This window comes from Hyperolius riggenbachi, chromosome 4 (assembly GCF_040937935.1).
Source record: "Hyperolius riggenbachi isolate aHypRig1 chromosome 4, aHypRig1.pri, whole genome shotgun sequence".
In the NCBI taxonomy this organism is placed as follows: Eukaryota; Metazoa; Chordata; class Amphibia; order Anura; family Hyperoliidae; genus Hyperolius; species Hyperolius riggenbachi.
Genome location: NC_090649.1, coordinates 9,783,894 through 9,791,548, shown reverse-complemented (window position 1 = coordinate 9,791,548; position 7,655 = coordinate 9,783,894).

Genomic DNA, 7,655 nt, shown 5'->3' with positions numbered 1-7,655 from the left:
CTGTATGCTGGGTGTAATTCTCAGTATCTGCTCCTATTCTGTATGTATGGATGCTGCACAGTATAACTTCTCTTGTCCTGTATGACAGGTGTAATTCTCAGTATCTGCTCTTATTCTGTATGTATGGAGGCTGCACAGTATGACTTCTCTTGTCCTGTATGCTGGGTGTAATTCTCAGTATCTGCTTCTATTCTGTATGTATGGAGGCTGCACAGTATGACTTCTCTTGTCCTGTATGCCGGGTGTAATTCTCAGTATCTGCTCTTATTCTGTATGAGGCTGCACAGTATAGCTTCTCTTGTCCTGTATGCTGGGTGTAATTCTCAGTATCTGCTCTTATTCTGTATGTATGGAGGCTGCACAGTATGACTTCTCTTGTCCTGTATGCCGGGTGTAATTCTCAGTATCTGCTCTTATTCTGTATGTATGGAGGCTGCACAGTATGACTTCTCTTGTCCTGTATGCCGGGTGTAATTCTCAGTATCTGCTCTTATTCTGTATGTATGGAGGCTGCACAGTATGACTTCTCTTGTTCTATAAGGCAGGTGTAATTCTCAGTATCTGCTCCTATTCTGTATGTATGGAGGCTGCACAGTATGGCTTCTCTTGTCCTGTATGCCGGGTGTAATTCTCAGTATCTGCTCCTATTCTGTATGTATGGAGGCTGCACAGTATGGCTTCTCTTGTCCTGTATGCCGGGTGTAACTCTCAGTATCTGCTCTTATTCTGTATGTATGGAGGCTGCACAGTATAACTTCTCTTGTCCTGTATGACAGGTGTAATTCTAAGTATCTGCTCTTATTCTGTATGTATGGAGGTTGCACAGTATAACTTCTCTTGTCCTGTATGACAGGTGTAATTCTCAGTATCTGCTCCTATTCTGTATGTAAGGAGGCTGCACAGTATGGCTTCTCTTGTCCTGTATGCCGGGTGTAATTCTCAGTATCTGCTCTTATTCTGTATGTATGGAGGCTGCACAGTATGACTTCTCATGTCCTGTATGCCGGGTGTAATTCTCAGTATCTGCTCCTATTCTGTATGAGGCTGCACAGTATGGCTTCTCTTGTCCTGTATGCTGGGTGTAATTCTCAGTATCTGCTCTTATTCTGTATGAGGCTGCACAGTATGGCTTCTCTTGTCCTGTATGCTGGGTGTAATTCTCAGTATCTGCTCTTATTCTGTATGTATGGAGGCTGCACAGTATAACTTCTCTTGTCCTGTATGACAGGTGTAATTCTAAGTATCTGCTCTTATTCTGTATGTATGGAGGTTGCACAGTATAACTTCTCTTGTCCTGTATGACAGGTGTAATTCTCAGTATCTGCTCCTATTCTGTATGTAAGGAGGCTGCACAGTATGGCTTCTCTTGTCCTGTATGCCGGGTGTAATTCTCAGTATCTGCTCTTATTCTGTATGTATGGAGGCTGCACAGTATGACTTCTCATGTCCTGTATGCCGGGTGTAATTCTCAGTATCTGCTCTTATTCTGTATGTATGGAGGCTGCACAGTATAGCTTCTCTTGTCCTGTATGCTGGGTGTAATTCTCAGTATCTGCTCCTATTCTGTATGAGGCTGCACAGTATGACTTCTCTTGTCCTGTATGCTGGGTGTAATTCTCAGTATCTGCTCCTATTCTGTATGTATGGAGGCTGCACAGTATGGCTTCTTTTGTCCTGTATGCCGGGTGTAATTCTCAGTATCTGCTCTTATTCTGTATGTATGGAGGCTGCACAGTATAACTTCTCTTGTCCTGTATGCCGGGTGTAATTCTCAGTATCTGCTCTTATTCTGTATGTATGGAGGCTGCACAGTATGGCTTCTCTTGTCCTGTATGCCGGGTGTAATTCTCAGTATCTGCTCTTATTCTGTATGTATGGGGGCTGCACAGTATGACTTCTCTTGTCCTGTATGCCAGGTGTAATTCTCAGTATCTGCTCTTATTCTATATGTATGGAGGCTGCACAGTATGACTTCTCTTGTCCTGTATGCCGGGTGTAATTCTCAGTATCTGCTCTTATTCTGTATGTATGGAGGCTGCACAGTATGACTTCTCGTCCTGTATGCTGGGTGTAATTCTCAGTATCTGCTCTTATTCTGTATGTATGGAGGCTGCACAGTATGGCTTCTCTTGTCCTGTATGCCGGGTGTAGTTCTCAGTATCTGCTCTTATTCTGTATGTATGGGGGCTGCACAGTATGACTTCTCTTGTCCTGTATACTGGGTGTAATTCTCAGTATCTGCTCTTATTCTGTATGTATGGAGGCTGCACAGTATGGCTTCTCTTGTCCTGTATGCCGGGTGTAATTCTCAGTATCTGCTCTTATTCTGTATGTATGGAGGCTGCACAGTATGACTTCTCGTCCTGTATGCCGGGTGTAATTCTCAGTATCTGCTCCTATTCTGTATGAAGCTGCACAGTATGACTTCTCTTGTCCTGTATGCTGGGTGTAATTCTCAGTATCTGCTCTTATTCTGTATGTATGGAGGCTGCACAGTATGACTTCTCTTGTCCTGTATGCCGGGTGTAATTCTCAGTATCTGCTCCTATTCTGTATATATGGAGGTTGCACAGTATAACTTCTCTTGTCCTGTATGACAGGTGTAATTCTCAGTATCTGCTCCTATTCTGTATGTATGGAGGCTGCACAGTATGACTTCTCTTGTCCTGTATGCTGGGTGTAATGCTCAGTATCTGCTCTTATTCTGTATGTATGGAGGCTGCACAGTATGACTTCTCTTGTCCTGTATGCCGGGTGTAATTCTCAGTATCTGCTCCTATTCTGTATATATGGCGGCTGCACAGTATGACTTCTCTTGTCCTGTATGCTGGGTGTAATTCTCAGTATCTGCTCTTATTCTGTATGTATGGAGGCTGCACAGTATGACTTCTCTTGTCCTGTATGCCGGGTGTAATTCTCAGTATCTGCTCTTATTCTGTATGTATGGAGGCTGCACAGTATGACTTCTCTTGTTCTATAAGGCAGGTGTAATTCTCAGTATCTGCTCCTATTCTGTATGTATGGAGGCTGCACAGTATGCCTTCTCTTGTCCTGTATGTCAGGTGTAATTCTCAGTATCTGCTCTTATTCTGTATGTATGGAGGCTGCACAGTATGGCTTCTCTTGTCCTGTATGCCGGGTGTAATTCTCAGTATCTGCTCTTATTCTGTATGTATGGAGGCTGCACAGTATGGCTTCTCTTGTCCTGTATGCCGGGTGTAATTCTCAGTATCTGCTCCTATTCTGTATGTATGGAGGCTGCACAGTATGGCTTCTCTTGTCCTGTATGCCGGGTGTAACTCTCAGTATCTGCTCTTATTCTGTATGTATGGAGGCTGCACAGTATAACTTCTCTTGTCCTGTATGACAGGTGTAATTCTAAGTATCTGCTCTTATTCTGTATGTATGGAGGTTGCACAGTATAACTTCTCTTGTCCTGTATGACAGGTGTAATTCTCAGTATCTGCTCCTATTCTGTATGTAAGGAGGCTGCACAGTATGGCTTCTCTTGTCCTGTATGCCGGGTGTAATTCTCAGTATCTGCTCTTATTCTGTATGTATGGAGGCTGCACAGTATGACTTCTCATGTCCTGTATGCCGGGTGTAATTCTCAGTATCTGCTCCTATTCTGTATGAGGCTGCACAGTATGGCTTCTCTTGTCCTGTATGCTGGGTGTAATTCTCAGTATCTGCTCTTATTCTGTATGAGGCTGCACAGTATGGCTTCTCTTGTCCTGTATGCTGGGTGTAATTCTCAGTATCTGCTCTTATTCTGTATGTATGGAGGCTGCACAGTATAACTTCTCTTGTCCTGTATGACAGGTGTAATTCTAAGTATCTGCTCTTATTCTGTATGTATGGAGGTTGCACAGTATGACTTCTCTTGTCCTGTATGCTGGGTGTAATTCTCAGTATCTGCTCCTATTCTGTATGTATGGAGGCTGCACAGTATGGCTTCTTTTGTCCTGTATGCCGGGTGTAATTCTCAGTATCTGCTCTTATTCTGTATGTATGGAGGCTGCACAGTATAACTTCTCTTGTCCTGTATGCCGGGTGTAATTCTCAGTATCTGCTCTTATTCTGTATGTATGGAGGCTGCACAGTATGGCTTCTCTTGTCCTGTATGCCGGGTGTAATTCTCAGTATCTGCTCTTATTCTGTATGTATGGGGGCTGCACAGTATGACTTCTCTTGTCCTGTATGCCAGGTGTAATTCTCAGTATCTGCTCTTATTCTATATGTATGGAGGCTGCACAGTATGACTTCTCTTGTCCTGTATGCCGGGTGTAATTCTCAGTATCTGCTCTTATTCTGTATGTATGGAGGCTGCACAGTATGACTTCTCGTCCTGTATGCTGGGTGTAATTCTCAGTATCTGCTCTTATTCTGTATGTATGGAGGCTGCACAGTATGGCTTCTCTTGTCCTGTATGCCGGGTGTAATTCTCAGTATCTGCTCCTATTCTGTATGAAGCTGCACAGTATGACTTCTCTTGTCCTGTATGCTGGGTGTAATTCTCAGTATCTGCTCTTATTCTGTATGAGGCTGCACAGTATGACTTCTCTTGTCCTGTATGTTGGGTATAATTCTCAGTATCTGCTCTTATTCTGTATGAGGCTGCACAGTATGACTTCTCTTGTCCTGTATGCTGGGTGTAATTCTCAGTATCTGCTCTTATTCTGTGTGTATGGAGGCTGCACAGTATGACTTCTCTTGTCCTGTATGCTGGGTATAATTCTCAGTATCTGCTCTTATTCTGTATGTATGGAGGCTGCACAGTATGGATTCTCTTGTCCTGTATGCCGGGTGTAATTCTCAGTATCTGCTCTTCTGTATGTATGGAGGCTGCACAGTATGACTTCTCTTGTCCTGTATGCCGGGTGTAATTCTCAGTATCTGCTCTTATTCTGTGTGTATGGAGGCTGCACAGTATGACTTCTCTTGTCCTGTATGCCAGGTGTAATTCTCAGTATCTGCTCTTATTCTGTATGTATGAGGCTGCACAGTATGACTTCTCTTGTCCTGTATGCTGGGTGTAATTCTCAGTATCTGCCCTTATTCTGTATGTATGGAGGCTGCACAGTATGGCTTCTCTTGTCCTGTATGCCGGGTGTAATTCTCAGTATCTGCTCTTATTCTGTATGTATGGAGGCTGCACAGTATGACTTCTCTTGTCCTGTATGCTGGGTGTAATTCTCAGTATCTGCTCTTATTCTGTATGTGTGGGGGCTGCACAGTATGGCTTCTCTTGTCCTGTATGCCGGGTGTAATTCTCAGTACCTGCTCTTATTCTGTATGTATGGGGGCTGCACAGTATGACTTCTCTTGTCCTGTATGCTGGGTGTAATTCTCAGTATCTGCTCCTATTCTGTATGTGTGGGGGCTGCACAGTATGGCTTCTCTTGTCCTGTATGCCGGGTGTAATTCTCAGTACCTGCTCTTATTCTGTATGTATGGGGGCTGCACAGTATGACTTCTCGTCCTGTATGTCAGGTGTAATTCTCAGTATCTGCTCTTATTCTGTATGTATGGAGGCTGCACAGTATGACTTCTCTTGTCCTGTATGCCGGGTGTAATTCTCAGTATCTGCTCTTATTCTGTATGTATGGAGGCTGCACAGTATGGCTTCTCTTGTCCTGTATGCCGGGTGTAATTCTCAGTATCTGCTCCTATTCTGTATGAGGCTGCACAGTATGACTTCTCGTCCTGTATGCTGGGTGTAATTCTCAGTATCTGCTCTTATCCTGTATGTATGGAGGCTGCACAGTATGGCTTCTCTTGTCCTGTATGCCGGGTGTAATTCTCAGTATCTGCTCTTATTCTGTATGTATGGGGGCTGCACAGTATGGCTTCTCTTGTCCTGTATGCCGGGTGTAATTCTCAGTATCTGCTCTTATTCTGTATGTATGGGGGCTGCACAGTATGGCTTCTCTTGTCCTGTATGCCAGGTGTAATTCTCAGTATCTGCTCTTATTCTGTATGTATGGCGGCTGCACAGTATGACTTCTCTTGTCCTGTATGCTGGGTATAATTCTCAGTATCTGCTCTTATTCTGTATGTATGGAGGCTGCACAGTAGCACTTCTCTCGTCCTGTATGCTGGGTGTAATTCTCAGTATCTGCTCTTATTCTGTATGTATGGCGGCTGCACAGTATAACTTCTCTTGTCCTGTATGCCGGGTGTAATTCTCAGTATCTGCTCCTATTCTGTATGTATGGGGGCTGCACAGTATGGCTTCTCTTGTCCTGTATGCCGGGTATAATTATCAGTATCTGCTCCTATTCTGTATATATGGCGGCTGCACAGTATAACTTCTCTTGTCCTGTATGCCGGGTATAATTCTCAGTATCTGCTCCTATTCTGTATGTATGGAGGCTGCACAGTATGACTTCTCTTGTCCTGTATGCTGGGTGTAATTGCTCAGTATCTGCTCTTATTCTGTATATATGGCGGCTGCACAGTATAACTTCTCTTGTCCTGTATGCCGGGTATAATTCTCAGTATCTGCTCCTATTCTGTATATATGGCGGCTGCACAGTATAACTTCTCTTGTCCTGTATGCCGGGTATAATTCTCAGTATCTGCTCCTATTCTGTATATATGGCGGCTGCACAGTATGACTTCTCGTCCTGTATGCTGGGTGTAATTCTCAGTATCTGCTCCTATTCTGTATATATGGAGGCTGCACAGTAGCACTTCTCTCGTCCTGTATGCTGGGTGTAATTCTCAGTATCTGCTCCTATTCTGTATGTATGGAGGCTGCACAGTATAACTTCTCTTGTCCTGTATGCCGGGTATAATTCTCAGTATCTGCTCCTATTCTGTATGTATGGAGGCTGCACAGTATAACTTCTCTTGTCCTGTATGTCGGGTGTAATTCTCAGTATCTGCTCTTATTCTGTATGTATGGAGGCTGCACAGTATGGCTTCTCTTGCCCTGTATGCCGGGTGTAATTCTCAGTATCTGCTCTTATTCTGTATGTATGGAGGTTGCACAGTATAACTTCTCTTGCCCTGTATGCCGGGTGTAATTCTCAGTATCTGCTCTTATTCTGTATGTATGGGGGATGCACAGTATGGATTCTCGTCCTGCATGCCGGGTGTAATTCTCAGTATCTGCTCCTATTCTGTATGAAGCTGCACAGTATGGCTTCTCTTGTCCTGTATGCTGGGTGTAATTCTCAGTATCTGCTCTTATTCGGTATGTATGGAGGCTGCACAGTATGGCTTCTCTTGCCCTGTATGCCGGGTGTAATTCTCAGTATCTGCTCCTATTCTGTATATATGGCGGCTGCACAGTATAACTTCTCTTGTCCTGTATGCCGGGTGTAATTCTCAGTAACTGCTCTTATTCTGTATATATGGCGGCTGCACAGTATGACTTCTCGTCCTGTATGCTGGGTGTAATTCTCAGTATCTGCTCTTATTCGGTATGTATGGAGGCTGCACAGTATGGCTTCTCTTGCCCTGTATGCCGGGTGTAATTCTCAGTATCTGCTCTTATTCTGTATGTAAGGAGGCTGCACAGTATAACTTCTCTTGTCCTGTATGCCGGGTGTAATTCTCAGTATCTGCTCCTATTCTGTATGTATGGAGGCTGCACAGTATGACTTCTCTTGTCCTGTATGCCGGGTGTATTTCTCAGTATCTGCTCT